Source organism: Protopterus annectens, chromosome 17.part0, assembly GCF_019279795.1.
Source record: "Protopterus annectens isolate FY-2018-M chromosome 17.part0, PAN1.0, whole genome shotgun sequence".
Classification (NCBI taxonomy): Eukaryota; Metazoa; Chordata; order Ceratodontiformes; family Protopteridae; genus Protopterus; species Protopterus annectens.
The window spans coordinates 557,363,527-557,379,495 of NC_056751.1; the positions used below are offsets into that span (position 1 = coordinate 557,363,527).

The following is a 15,969-nucleotide window of genomic DNA, read 5'->3' on the forward strand; positions in this document are numbered from 1 at the left end:
GAATTTTGTAATTGTGGCCCTGAATTCCAAGTCCCTGCATAACTTCGTAAAGCTCATGGAACCCTCTTTCCTCATCCAAGACCCATTTTATACCTACTCCACACATACCTGGTTTATACGAGACTGCAAACACTTTTTATAGTCAGATATCATATACACAGACGTGTTAGACTCCTGTGTTTGTCACCGTATGTCTCTTTTCAAGTCAGAATTATGACTGCCCCAGGAGAACAAACTAGGTATCTGAGTGCAGATCTTGTAATGGCTGTTTATTTTACCTCAGGCATATTCCCTGGGTCACTGATCTAATGTCATGAGTCTTAAACATTTTTAATCCCATCAGAAAAGAAATGTGAATTTTAATTTGAGGAAGGGGCAGAGTACAGATTTGTCTTTCTTCTTCAGAATGCATGCCTCATTTTCAGACTTAGGTAGCATGTTTACTTATTATTTCTGGTGGGAAGTGCTTCACGCACTGTAGCCCTGTTAGAATTTTTTTCGTTCAGTAAGGTTGAAGTTTCTGACAGTATTTTATGAGGAAATTATTCATTACAGCTCTCATTAATGAAATGGCTAGAACAGGCAACATGAGCCACTTCAAAGCTGTGATAAGACAATTATTTTAAAACTATTTATTTACCAGCTATGAAAAGTTCTGCATTGCACACTGTCAGAAAAGTAAAACTTGAATTCCTGTGTAGAGCTTTTTTATTTATCTCAGTCACCACTATGCAGACAGCTAGATTTATAACTAGATGGCTGATTAAATAGATTGATAGGTATGAAAGATATTGAGGTAGACTGAGATACATAGACATAGAGAGATGGATATAGGCTGCAGCTATAGCTATAGATATATAATTGCTTAATAGATTATTAGACTTTATTAGCACACTCAGGTCCTTTTCCAGTGGTGATTGATGGAGACAATCTCCTTTGTAAAGTTATGGCACTTAGGAAACAGTAGAGACAGTGATCATACATAATACAAATATCATGACACATACTGCTTCAGAATAAGCTATTTTAGCACAGCATAATAAATAAATTCAACATAAAAGATATAACAAAGTGATCATAAACATTGTATGAGTTATAGTAGAGATGTGAAAATGGGATCCTGTCAAACCTCCAAAGATCTCCTGCATGGTCTAATAATGTTGTCATTTTGTGTGATCCTCTGCTTGCTATTTACTATTTTCATACTTTTCGGATCACCCTTTACCTTCTCAACACAGGTGGACGCAACGGCACTGCAACTGTAAATACTGTATGGCTGTATGTCATTCTGTGGTGTTTTGTGCTAACCTGCAAAGTGATCTGCTAACAAATACAGCTAGTGTTAATAGTTTAAATCTTGTCCTGTGAATTTACATGTTTTGTTCTCATGAGATCATGCAATGTTGTATATGACCACTTTGTGGAAAGGTTGTTAAGCTTCGAGGTCTTTGCTGCACAGGTGTTATCACTTCTATAGTTGTGACATTTCTCATTACATACACTGAAGCTCACCTTACTGATCTTCAGAACTGCATGTGTCAATTTGGACACGTAATGTCTGCCAATAGTGCTGTGCTGGACAAAAGTGCAGCGTATGTCTATGAATTCTGGCCTAGAGATTTTCATGTTTCGCAAGCCACAGCACAACAGTGAGAATTAATGACAGTGCGCCAATATCAAAGAACATACACAGAAACCATATTAATTGTGGATACTGAGTTTAACAGCTTGCATTTCCTAATTATGGAAATGGTAGCATGATAAAGTCTGCACTATTAATTATGAGACAGCTTCAGTTTATTTTGTACGTGACAGTCACACATTAACTTTCAAAGCGTACAACAAATGCATTTCTGAGAAAATTTTTTGCACTTGCATTGTCTTAAACTGTGCTCTTTGCATTCATTTTGATAATGTTTATATTCATTTTTATTGTTATCTTTGGCACATCTCTACTCAGGCCCACAGTGAAAAAGAGCCTGGCCTATTTGAACAGTAGTGAGTCTATTTCTAATTGCTTCCACGCAGACATTATACCTCTGTGCTTGTCTTTGCCTCTCAGTTAGGGTGTGGTTCAAATGGGTCCTTGAACTAATTTATGTACCTGATTAACAAATAAATGTACAATATTTAGTAACCAAAGATTTGTATCCAACGGTGTAGATCCCCCTCTGTTCAGAGACCAAACAGTAAAGAACAAGCCAAATATAAAAGCAGAGAGGTAACCAAGGCTTCTCAATAATCCATTCATAAAGTGTCTGTATCTGCAACTGGAATGTTTTCCAAGAACCAAGCTTAATCAGTCTGCTCCTTGACGATTAGCGACTTCTACTGTTTTGTGAATATTGTTTTGTATGATTAGCATATTTATAATGTTTTTGATAGTTTTATACATGAATGATATAAGTAGAATAACATAGTTTAAAGTATCTATAGTATCTACTGAAAAAATTTTATCTAAATATTTTATTTATTGAGCTTCATGTAACAGTTAATGCTTCTAAATGCTGCAGCATTTAGATATGCTTTTCTAGCAACAAACATTATATACTAGTATGTTTTAGTAAGTAATGAATGATGTGTACCTAGTAAATTCTTTATAGATATAAATTTACTCTATCTAATATAGAAATGTTATGACACTGAGCCTTCCTTAATGAAATTTTCAATAATTTGGTTTGTATCACTTTAAAGTTTTATATGATGAAACACATGACCAATATAAAAGGGGCAGACTGATTTTTTGAATGTTAACGGTCTGAGGAAGCAAATGTGAAAGCGCTTACCGACAATAATTTTATTAAATAAATTCTTTTGCTTTTACATCTAAGCTTGGTTCTTGGAAAACATTCCAGTTGCAGATACAGGCACTTTATGAATGGATTATTGAGAAGCCTTGGTTACCTCTCTGCTTTTATATTTGGCTTGTTCTGTACAATATTTAGTGCCTTTGGGAATACAACTACCCATGGAAGCTACCACATTGATAATACCCCCATAAAAGTAGACCCAATGGCCATGGATTTAGGAACACATGTTGACAGCAACCTGGTCTTTGACCATCATGTATCTACAATAGTAAGGAAATCATTTTGTGTTGCACAACCTATAAGCATAGGATATGGCATCAAGTCCAAGGATGTCATTGGTCTGTTGTACTTGGCTCTTATCAGACCAGTCATTAAGTACAATGATCCCCTTGGTATGTATCTGACCAAGCATATGCATCAAATGGAGCATCCACAGAGGTTCCTCACAAAAGGAATACTGAGCATAAGCAACATGTACTATGTGGGCTGCCTCAAAGTCCTATCCCTGTACTCAGTCTACTACAGTCTGCTGAGAGTTGATCTATGCTTGGCCTACAAAATATCATCAAATCCCATCCTGATAGAATTGCTGTACATCTGCAAAACTAATATCACCAGAATTACCTAATCTAGGGGCCTAAATCTTGTCTGTGACATGAGTAAGAAATATTGAAGGGACAGGTATGGTTGAGATTACCATTTCTCTGGAACAGAGTTCTTCCTCAACCCAGTTCAAGTGTAACTTGGACCAATGGATGGAGAACCGGAAATTTACCCCTGGTCTAGCACCTATGTCTCCAGTAGACAGAGGCAGCCTATAAATGTGTAACCATTCATACCCAAGCCTAATTATACCCTTTAAAATATGCCTAGGGTATCAAACCTTGTCAGAAACATTTGTAAAACATGTCTAGGCTTAATAAGGGCCCCGGGGTCATTAGCCCTGTAATCATCTGTGAACATATGAATCGTTGAACCTGTAAACCCAGTTTAGATAGACAGATAGATTGATCGATAGATAAATAGACAGGTAGAGAAAAAAGAATACATGAATATTTCAAATGACATTGACAGTGAGCAATCCGCCTGTTTCACCCTAAAGGCTTTTCATGCACGCATTTCCTGTTTATGCAACACTTACATTACTGTTGTACAGACAGTTATATCAATTCATTTATATCCACATTCCATTTTTCCACATTTTTGCATGTGGGGTGAGGGTGTCACATCAACAGTGACAGTCATCTACAGCCAATGTTCACACAATGGCTAATCAGCATACACATTGTACATCAGGCACTGCACATATGTGAGTGCTAGCCACTGACTGGTTAAATAACATCTGCCACAAGGTAAGTGGTCTACCCCCATATAAGGATGTTACTCAAACAGGTCTTAGCTGCATGGCCTGAAATAACAATATGCATGAGTAAAGTAGCTTACAGTAACAGACTAACCGTCTGCACAATTCTGATCAGAACTTAAGATATAGCTGCGAAATACCCTTTATATCATATTGCTCCCTCATCTGTCAGTAGAACAAGCAAATAAATTACTTAAATGCTAAAGTTTAGGTATAGTATATACTGCATACAAATTTCCCACATTGACTTTTGGCCAAAATCTTTACTACTTTCTCAATTTGGAAAGGTTGTTGTCAAACATATGTCCTATTGCCAGAAGCAGAAAAAAAACTTTAGTCTTCCTCCAAACACATGTATTTCTTTTCCAGTTTCTGCAAATCCCCTTGTTATCCTTTTTTCACTAAAAACTATAGACTTATTTTGCTGCTTACTGGACATCAAATACAATGACTATTATTTTGAAGTGTTTCATCTTTCAGAGCAGCTACCAAAACTCATTAGTATTGGATGCCAGCTTTTATCTCTCACTCTAGATAATGCCTTCATCGGAAGGTAAAAATCTGATCTTTTTTTTAATTGTTATATTTCACACTGAGAGATGTCATAGCTAATTCTTCTTTTGTGTATCTTTGTTTCTAAATATTTTACCTCAACTGCACCTCCTGCACGCAAGATATGATTGAAAACTGAGGCTAAGGCTTGTTACTAGGAGGAGCGACTGACACCACAAGTATCTGTTTTGTGATGATGATAAAGCCAAACGTAATATACACATTAAAAGTCTCATAAGCCTTCTGATGTGTCAAAGGATTACATGAAAAAAGAAAAAAATTATCACAGGTATGAGATGGTTAATGCTCCATTCTTTTGTTAATTATTGGAAGAATGCTACAAGTAAATTCTGATACTTTAGAATAGGCAGAATAAAATCTTTACACAAAATAAGCTGTTTCAAAAGTTGCAATCCAGATTTCAGTGAAACCACTCAAATCATTTCAGCAACTATCTTCATCCTACTGTTTGCCGTAGATGCATTCAGCCAAGCTCAGAGTGCTCAAGTATGAGACCTTAAAATACAGGGGACTTAATCCCCATATTAATTAAAACTGCACATTTAATAGAAAGAGTTTCCTTCCAAAAGGATATCTTCACAAGCTGTTTGAATCTACTGTCATCCGAATATCATGACAAATCTGATCAATGAACATATTTCACTCCATCCTCTTGTAAGCTATACATTTTCTGTGTTTCTTCAGAGCATGTAAAGGAGGGATTGCCCAAGAACAGATCTCTTTTCATCTCAGTATGGCTGCCATTAATCACCAGTCTGATCCAGGTCTGTGGTACAGAGTGATATGGCCCTGATTATGATGCAGATGACCTGGGCTGAATTAGCAATCTGAGGTGAGAGGAAAAGAGAGGGTAAGAAACAAATGAGAAAGCAATGTATGTCCAACTCTCTCAAAATCAAAGTCAAAGTAAATGCAATGTATGTCCAACTCTCTCAAAATCAGTCAAAGTAAACGCAATGTATGTCCAACTCTCTCAAAGTCAAAGTAAACGCAATGTATGTCCAACTCTTTCAAAGTCAAAGTCAAAGTAAATGCAATGTATATCCAACTCTCTCAAAATCAAAGTCAAAGTAAACGCAATGTATGTCCAACTCTCTCAAAGTCAAAGTAAACGCAATGTATGTCCAACTCTCTCAAAGTCAAAGTCAAAGTAAACGCAATGTATGCCCAACTCTCTCAAAGTCAAAGTAAACTTTATTGTCATTTAGAACTACACACGTGTAGCCTAAACAAAATTTTGTGCATCATCTCAATTCTTATGATTAGAAAGGAAAGTGAAACAACACATACAAGTAGAGGAATAAACATAACTAACAAATACAATACATGTGAGAAAGAGCAGAGACATTTACCAACACTCATATAAGAAAAGAATACCCCCTAAATTAAATTAACTACCCTATTTATAGTACTACAAAACACACTACAGATTGAATAATGCCTATGTTATTTGTCTAATATTGCACTTGAATGAGTTAAATAATACTGACTATGGATATAATAAATAAATATTGTACTTACTTGGAATATATTTAAGTATATATTGCACAAATAAATAAAAATTGACTTATGTGTCCAGACCCCTGGGACTAGTCCCAGAGTTATGAAGTCAGGTCACTGTAAGGTAGAAACTGTTATTGAATCTTGTAGTCCTGCAGAGGATGCTGCGATATCTCCTGCCCAATGCCAGATGCATAAACAGTTCATGCACTGGATGCATATTGTCCTGTATTATTTTGGTGGCCTTCCAGATGCTTCTTGCAGACTAAAGATGTTGTAGCAATGGAAGACTGGAACCTGTTACCTTCTCTGCAACCCTCACCACTCTTTGAAGCACCTTCCTTTCTGTAACTGTACAGATTCCAATCCACACTATGAAGTTTCAGGTGAGGATGTTCTCTTTTGCACCTCTATAGAAGGAGAGAATATGAGCAGAAAGCTTAGCTTTTTCAGCCTTCTTAAAAAGTAGAGGCATTGGTGTGCTTTCTTAACCAGTTGGCTGGTGTTTCCCAACCACAAGAGATCCTCCGATATGTGTACAGTCAGGAATTTCATACTCTTAACCCTCTCCACACTCTCACCATTGATCCTGAGCACTGGGTGGTTTGTTATCTTTTCCTGAAGTCGATGATAATCTCTGTGGTCTTGCTTACATTCAGGTCAAGGTTGTTCCCTTTGCACCAACTGATCAGAGATGTCACCTCCTCTCCGTATGCCCTTTCATTCTTCTTAGTGATGAGCCCCATGAATGTGGACACTCTCTCAGTGGAGAGAGATGAACATGCTGGCATGCATATTCTATGTGACATTCCCCAGTGAAGCCCAAAGAATACACAGACGGACCTGTTATTAAAGAAGGGCACATTTAAGAGTTTTGTTACATGCAGGAGTGGCTTACACCATTTGCACTTCCCCATTGAAAAACATTCCCTTGGATGTATATTGGCATGTTAGGGGAAGCACAGGGCCTAAAATAAAAACCTGCCATTCTCTACACGGATAATGGCATCACTCGTAATGCACTTGACCTTTGTTCTGAAAGAGAAAGAAAACAAGCCAAAACACTTTCATTCCTAGTGGAATGAATGGCTCAGTACAGCAGTTGAGTGGGCGTTTGGTAGGCAATAAGGCATAGGAGACAAATAAAAAGCAAAAAAAAAAAATATATATATATATATATATATATATATATATATATATATATATATATATATATGATTTGCACTATATATGCTTCCCCGGAGTTTACAACCTACAGAGCTGGTAGCATTAGACAGGAGTTGCCACCTTCTTAATACATTTCTCTCTAGTTCGCTCATTCAAAGGGTCTTTTTAAAAGTCAAAATAATCAAAAAAATGCAAGACTTTTCCTTATAATTCTGTTCTGGCAAATGCAGCCCCAGTTGATTCCATTACTGCAAATATTTCACAGTCAGAAGTTCTGTCTGCCCTTGATTCACAACTTATTGATGCTGAAACAAGGAAGAGCTTGGGATGGCATACTGTTTATCACTTCAAGCTGACTGATGCTCAGAACCTGAAAGATTGCTGATGTTGTCATGGTGGCACTTCAAGCTGACTGATGCTCAGAACCTGAAAGATCACTGGTGTTGTCATGGTGGCTAGATTTGGGAAAGAGCAAGAAGGTAAGTGTTGCTTTAGCCTCATTGTCTCCCTCTTTTTTGTCTTTGCATGATCTAGGACTTGGTATATACATCTCTTCCTCCCCTTTTCCTTACATGTCTTCTCTGCTCTCTCCCTCCCTTCTCTCTCTCTTTCTCTCACTACCATTCACTCTCACTCTGTCCCTGTCTCTCTCTCCCCCCCTCACTCTTTTTTCTAACCTCTCATCTCTCTCTGTACCCTCACTGTCTCTCTCCCTCCCTCTCTTTTTTTCTGCTTTCCCATGCCCTCACTCTCTCCCCTTTCTCTCTGTTTTTTTTCTTTATCTCCCTCCCTCTTTCTCTATCTCTATTTCTCCATCTCTTTCCCTCTCCATCATACAGAGATAGATTCATAGATATTCCAAGGTAAATGACGCCTTTGACCATTTGCACTTTGACGGTACCCTTCCTCTGGTTGCACTTGTTTTCTACAAAAGGGACATACTGGTCAATTCTGGTGTAAATTTGTGAACCCCCATCCACTCATCTAAGGTATGTTTCAAGGAAGGTAGTGAGTCTCACTGCTTAACATGCAGAGAATGTTTGTTCCAGATGTTAGGGAAGTGCTAAGTTATAAACCTGCCCCTTCAATGTATTTTATTTATCTTTTAGTGAAGATTTAGGTCCCTGGTTCTTGTGTTGATCAAGCTGTGAAGATTGGACAAAGACAGGCGAAGCCTGCCAGCCTAGTCAAATAGAATTTAATACATAATTCTATCATTTGTATAAATACATGTAAAATACAGGCGTGTGTTTTTAAATGAAAGAAAATGTGAACTTCAAGATTGTTACAACATTGCCCCCTTGCTGTAAAGAAAAACTAAGTCAAGCCTTTCAAATGTGTCTTTTGAAGTTGAAATGATTTTATGACATTCTTTGATCTTTAAAGTTGGTTCCGGTCAGGCTGGCTGAAGACATTCTGTCTATTGTGTTAACTAAGCACTAATTGCTAGAGTGTATATGTGAAATGCCTTTTAGTGTTGTATTCTCCTGTGCAGGTGTTAGCTTGATAAATAATGTAAATGGAGTTTCTATTAGCCTGGGAACTCAGAGCAGGTGTCAAGATGATGCAATATGAATACTGGGAAAACCTAAGTGTCAAAAATGATGTAATCTGGGGAGGACCCAGAGACCTGTTTGTTAGTGATGTTTTATAAACTGTGTCTGAGAGAGAGATAGAAAGCATTTTGACTTTGGACATCTAACCCAGCACTGCTTATGCTCTTTATGTATATAAGTAGGATTGTAGCACTGTGTTTTCTCTAAGATTAGCTAAAGATTAGAAAGTTAGATTAAGTATTTTTCTGTGTAAATCAGACCTGTCCTATTGTATTATTTTAAGTTTCTGTGTGATCTGTGAACTCTTAGATATTTTTGTGGTGTAGTAGTTTTGTCTTGTGTTTTAATTATTTATTATTAAATATTTTTAAAACCTTCTACCTGTGGCTGCTTTGTGTAGAGATAAGCTCTAGAGTACATTGCATATTTATAGAGGTTGTTGTAATAGGACACTCTAAAGTAAGCCTTGACTGTTAGTCATACTACCATTGGATATTAATATTGCACAGTAATAATTGGACACCCTTTTAAGGGCCTTTTAGTAGCTGATGTTATTAACTGGGTGGTGGCAGTAATTACTACTGTAAAGACGCTGTCCGGTTCGATTCTCAGCTAGAGTGTCTTCTACGTGGAGGCATCCGTGAATGGGCGTACCTACGTTGAAGGTTGTGCATCAGGGCTTGCAACTCGGCACGTAAAAATCAACTGCCAATCATTAGCAGACCGGAGTTCCACTGTGGCGACCCATAACCTGGAAAAGCCGAAAGACACAGCAACAAAGTCTGGATAAATGGGCACAGTTGGAGAATCTGTCAGCCTTTCCCAGGAGTGTCTATGAAGTTGTATAAATACTTATTTCAAAGTGTGTGTGTGTGTTGTGTCAGCTACTTGGAAGGGACATGAAGCACTGGTTGGACAGAGAGGGTACTGGAGGTTTTAGCTTGCCCAGTTAGGCTGAGATCTGGACCCTATAGCTGTGCCAGTGGGAAGTCTTATTGGGGACCTGGTGAGCAAGGGAGCAACCAACCCCAGACTGACTGTGATCTCTGTGTGTACTTAAGGGAAATTGTACTTTACTGTGTGTATTGGCTATCCTTTTCTCTTCTAGGAGACAACCTCCCTGGTGTTAGTGATGAAGACTGAGGCTCCTTGATTGCTGGGCTAGGGCACGGTCGTCACAAGTGTTTGGCAGTGGTGGGATCTACTTCACATACTAATTGGCTTGTAGTGGTGTGGGTAGAGCGAATTCCTGTAGCTTATGTACAGTGATCTCTAAAAGTGTTTTGTACTCTAAAACAGCCACACAGTGTATACTCAGAGCTCAGATCACAATTGTTTTATTTCTTTTGTTAGCTTAGTGTTAGTTAGGGTGAGCAGACAGCATGTCAGCAGAAGAGAATGGAAAGCTGACAAGGAGCCAGCTGGTGGAGATGTGCCAGGCTAGGGAACTGGTGCATGGAAACCTGGCTAAAGCAGACCTGATGGCAGCCTTGGTTACAGCTGCATCAGAAAGCAGCAGCCTGGAGGACAATCAGACTGACAGTGGAGATAAAATATCCTCAGAGAATGGACAGCTCAACTTTTCTGCAGTTGACTTAAAATTCCAGCTGGAGCTAAAGAGACTTGAGTTGGAGGCCAGGCATATGGAACTAGAAGCAGCCCAGAGAATGAGGAACCTAGAAGCTGAAGAACAGGAACAACAGAGAAAGCATGAGAGGGAAATACTGACTCTTCACCAGAGACATGGAGGTAATGGGGAAGGGAGTAACCGGACCCCAGTAGCACAAAATATCTAAATTTCTTCCCCAGTTTAAAGAGGGGGACACTTTTGATAGCTTCATTCATATATTTGAGCAGTTATGTAAACAGTATGAAGTTGACCAAGGGCTCTGGGTATGGTTCCTGACCCCCTTACTCCATGGTAAAGCTGTAACATCTTTAGCAAAAATGCATGACACTGACTGTTTTAATTATACTGCTGTAAAAAGACATTTATCAGAATGTTTTAAGCTAATACCTGAAATGTATAGGAAAAAGTTTTGTGAGCATAGATGCAAGGCAGATGAAAATGTATGTGAATATGTTGTTGAACTGAGCACTTATTTTCATAGCTGGGTGAGTAGATGTCAGTCTCCACTTTTGAAAGGCTGGCAGACCTTTTGGTAAGGGAACAAGCCCTTAGCACTTTGCCTGAGGACATGAGGATCTGGTTAGCTGATAGACAGTGAGCTACATCAGTGCAGTTGGGGAAGAAGGAAGACATACACCTAGCAAGCAGGGCAGCCCTGCACAGGAAAGGGACACCCAGTACTGCTCATGGGTCTAAAGGAACCCATGGTGGGCAGCACAGACTGCCCCAACAGAATCTGACACTTGCAGGAGAAGTTACTAGTCCAGGTACACATCTAGGAGCTAGGGTTAAATATTTTGAATGCAACCAGTGGGGCCATATGGCATACAGATGTCCATGGAGGCAATGTGGGGAACCAAAGGTGAGGGAGCCAGTAAGTGGGAAAGACAAAATGCCAACAGTGGGTTGTCTTGAGACAACAGGGGTATGGAACTACCATCCTGAAGATGTCCTGAGAGGGAAGGATTTGGATGAGGCAGTACTATGTACTTATGCAGTTACATGCAGTGAGGCTAGGAGACAAGCATGTGGGTTTGGTAGCCTGGGGGAGACCCAGACAGACTGCATACTTGCAGCCAGGACTGCTGAGGTGGTTACTTCAGGGAGTGAGCTATGCTGTAGCAGTGAGATTGAATGTGAGCCACAGCTGTTTGTGGGTATTGATGCTCCCTCGGACAGGGTAACTGCAAACGTAGTGGTAAGTAGTAGTACCCAGGCTGACAGTGAGGCACTGCTGTCAGGGGATGCCAGACTTTCAGTGGTAGGGGAGCTGGGAAGGGTTACAAGGAGAGACTTGAGACAGGCTCAGCTCTCAGACCCTACATTGCAAGGCCCGAGGCAGGTAGCTAGGGAGGCACCTGATACTCAAGGGAAGGGGGAATCTGTATACTGGGACAAAGGGTTACTATACAGAGAGTGGACCCCTGAGGGAGGGCTAGAAGATGAGAGAGTACAGCAGTTGGTAGTGCCTAGAGCTTACCATCTGGCGCTTCTAGCCATAGCCCATGATATTCCCTTTGCAGGCCATATGGGCATGAAACATACAAAGAGGCATATTATGCAGAACTTCTATTAGCCTGGAATTTCCAGAGATGTAACAGGGTACTGAGCAGTGCCAAAAGGTAGGCAAGGCAGGAGACAAGGTGAGAGCTCCTTTGATGCCTTTACCTGTGATTGAGGAGCCATTTCAGTGGGTAGCTATGGATATTGTGGGTCCTCTGAGTACACCAAGTTCCACAGGGAAAAAGTATATCCTAGTGATGGTAGATTGTGCTACACGATGCCCTGAGGCAGTGGCTTTGTCCTCCATTGAGGCCGAGAAGGTGGCAAATGCTTTGTTAGAGATTTTCAGCAGGGTAGGTTTCCCAAAGGAAATACTGTCTGACAGAGGTGCCAATTTTATGTCAGACCTGCTGGCATGTCTGTGGAAGTCCTGTGGGGTGAAGCACATGAAGACCACCCCCTACCATCCCCAGACTAATTGTCTTGTTGAGAGGTTAAACTCTACAATCAAGTCCATGCTAAGGGCATTTGCAGATCAGTTTAAGAGGGAGTGAGACAAATATTTGCCCCATCTGTTGTTTGCTTACAGAGAGGTTCCCCAGGAATCCACAGGTTTTTCACCCTTTGAGTTGCTGTATGGGTAAAGGGTGAGGGGACCTCTAGGTTTAATTCGAGATGAGTGGGAAGGTGAGTGTGAGTCTCACCAGGAGTCTGTTGTGACATATGTCCTGAACCTCAGGACAAGGCTCAGGGAACTCATGGGCTTGGCCCAGGAGAACATGGCAGAAGCCCAACAACAGAAAAAGGTGTGGTATAACAGGAATGCTTGAGCTAGAGAGTATGCTGTAGGGCAGCAGGTGATGGTTCTCATTCCTGTCCAACACAACATGTTGCAGGCAGCTTGGGAGGGACCCTACAAGGTGGTAAGAAAAGTAAGTGATTTTAACTACATGGTGGAAGAGCTAGGCAGATGGCAAGGGCACAAATTGTACCATGTTAACATGATGAAACCTTACCATGATAGGGATGCCCTTGTGCTGACCATTTGCAGTGGATTGCAGGAGGAGTCTGAGAGAGGTCTTGTGACTGATCTCCTCAGTGAGGCTTGGGCTGACACCTCGGTGGAAGGGGTAGCAATGTCCCAGCAGCTATCTCCTACCCTGGTTCGAGAAATGCGAGCAGTGTTGCAGGAGTTTGGGGGCATGTTCACCGGGAAACCAGGGAGCACCCACCTGGTGCAACACCAGGTAGATACAGGACCCAAAAGACCTATCAGGCAGGCCCCTTATAGGGTGCCTGAGAGAGTCAAACAGACTCCGAAGGAAGAGGTAGAGGAGATGCTGGAACTAGGGGTGATTCAAGAGTACAACAGTCCCTGGGCCTCACCAGTGGTACTAGTGCCAAAGATGGATGGCAGCAACATGTTTTGTGTGGATTACAGGAAATTCAATAGTCACACAGAGTCTGATGCTTACCCCATGCGTAGGACAGATGAGGCCCTAGAGCAGCTAGGTGGGACTAAGTATCTTGCAATAGGGGTGATTCAAGAGTACAACAGTCCCTGGGCCTCACCAGTGGTACTAGTGGTACTAGTGCCAAAGATGGATGGCAGCAAAATGTTTTGTGTGCATTACAGGAAATTAAATAGTCACACAGAGTCTGATGCTTACCCCATGCATAGGACAGATGAGGCCCCAGAGCAGCTAGGTGGGACTAAGTATCTTGCAACCATTGATCTTACCAAGGGTTACTGGCAGATGCCCTTGACTCCCAGTGCTAGAGAGAAGTCAGCCTTTGTGACTCCTTTTGGCTTGTATGAGTTCACAAAGATGCCCTTTGGGATGAAGAATGCCCCAGTGATTTTCCAGAGGCTGGTAGATCATATCTTAGCAGGAACAGCAAGGTTTGCCCTTGCATACATGGATGATACTGCTATCTACAGATATTCCTGGCAAGAGCACCTTCAGCATGTCAGGGAGGTGCTGGGAAGACTACAGAGGGCAGGGTTGACCATTAAGCTGAGCAAATGTCATGTGGGAATGGCAGAGGTCTCCTACCTAGGACATAGAGTTGGGAGTGGTAAGATAAAGCCAGAGCCTGCCAAAGTGGAAGCTATTCAAGCATGGCTTGCACCTGTTACCAAAAAGCAGGTGAGGGCATTCTTGGGGACAGCAGGGTACTACAGAAAGTTCGTTCCCAATTATAGTACCATAGCTGCTCCCCTCACAGACCTGACAAGGAAGAACAGGCCAGATAAGGTAGTGTGGACTCCAGCATATGAGCAGGCATTTCAGAAGCTTAAGGAAGCTTTGGGAGGACCCCCTGTGTTAGCCAGTCCAGACTACAGCAAATAATTTGTTGTGCAGGTGGATGCTTCAAACTATGGGGTGGGGGCTGTACTTATCCAGATTTCTTCAGAGGGAGAAGAGCACCTCAGTCATAGGCTCCAACCCAGGGAGGAATGCTATGCAGCAGTATAAAAGGAATGTCTAGCCATAGTGTGGGCACTACAAAAACTTCAGTCTTATCTGTATGGAAGAATGATGACAGATCACAACCCTCTAACATGGTTAAACAGAGCCAGTTAGCCAAATGACAAGTTGCTAAGATGGAGCCTGGGGTTGCAAGCATATGATATGTCAGTGCAGCACTGCAGTGGGAGTAGCAATGCCAATGCAGATGGGCTCTCAAGACAGGGAATGGGGTGAAGTACACTCAGATAGACCTGACACTCTCAAGAGACATTTCTCAAGGAGCACTTGAAAAACTTGCTTGAGTTCCCCAAGGGGGGAAGATATGTGAAGATTGGACAAAGACAGGTGAAGGCTGCCAGCCTAGTCAATCATTGCATCAGGGCTGGCAACTCGGCACATGAAAATCTACTGCCAATCATTAGCGGACCAGAGTTCCGCTGTGGCTACCCCTAACTGGGAAAAGCCGAAAGACACAACAACAACAACATAATTCTAGCATTTGTATAAATAAATGTAAAATACCGGCGTGTGTTTTTAAATGAAAGAAAAACACTGTAAAATGTAAACTTCAATATTGTTACAACATTGCCCCCTTGCTGCAAAGAAAAACTAAGTCAAGCCTTTCAAATGTGTCTTTTGAAGTTGAAATGATTTTATGACATTCTTTGATCTTTAAAGTTGGTTCCGGTCAGGCTGTCTGAAGACATTCTGTCTATTGTGTTAACTAAGGACTAAATTGCTAGAGTGTATATGTGAAATGCCTTTTAGTGTTGTATTCACCTGTGCAGGTGTTAGCTTGCTAAATAATGTAAATGGAGTTTCTATTAGCCTGGGAACTCAGAGCAGGTGTTAAGATGATGCAATATGAATACTGGGAAAACCTAAGTGTCAAAAATGATGTAATCTGGGGAGGACCCAGAGATATGTTTGTTAATGATGTTTTATAAACTGTGTCTCAGAGAGAGAGATAGAAAGCATTTTGACTTTGGACATCTAACCCAGCACTGCTTATGCTCTTTATGTATGTAAGTAGGATTTCAGCACTGTGTTTTCTCTAAGATTAGCTAAAGATTATAAAGTTAGATTAAGTATTTTTCTGTGTAAATCAGACCTGTCCTATTTTAAGTTTCTGTGTGATCTGTGAACTCTTAGATATCTCTGTGGTGTAGTAGTTTTGTCTTGTGTTTTAATTATTTATTACCACATATTTTTTAAAACCTTCTACCTGTGGCTGCTTTATGTAGAGATAAGCTCTAGAATACATTGCATATTTATAGAGGTTATTGTAATAGGCCACTCTAAAGTAAGCCTTAACTTTAGTCATACTACCACTGGATATTAATATTGCACAGTAATAATTGGACATCCTTTTAAGGGCCTTTTAGTAGCTGAT

The 15,969-nt window shown here is 40.7% G+C and overlaps 1 protein-coding gene across 2 annotated transcripts in view; it reads left to right on the top strand.

Moving 5' to 3' along the window:
• Window positions 1–15,969, top strand: part of LOC122791600 (non-muscle caldesmon-like) — a 1,000,623-nt gene that overhangs the window by 200,363 nt on the left and 784,291 nt on the right. The gene's annotated exons all lie outside the window — the stretch shown is intronic.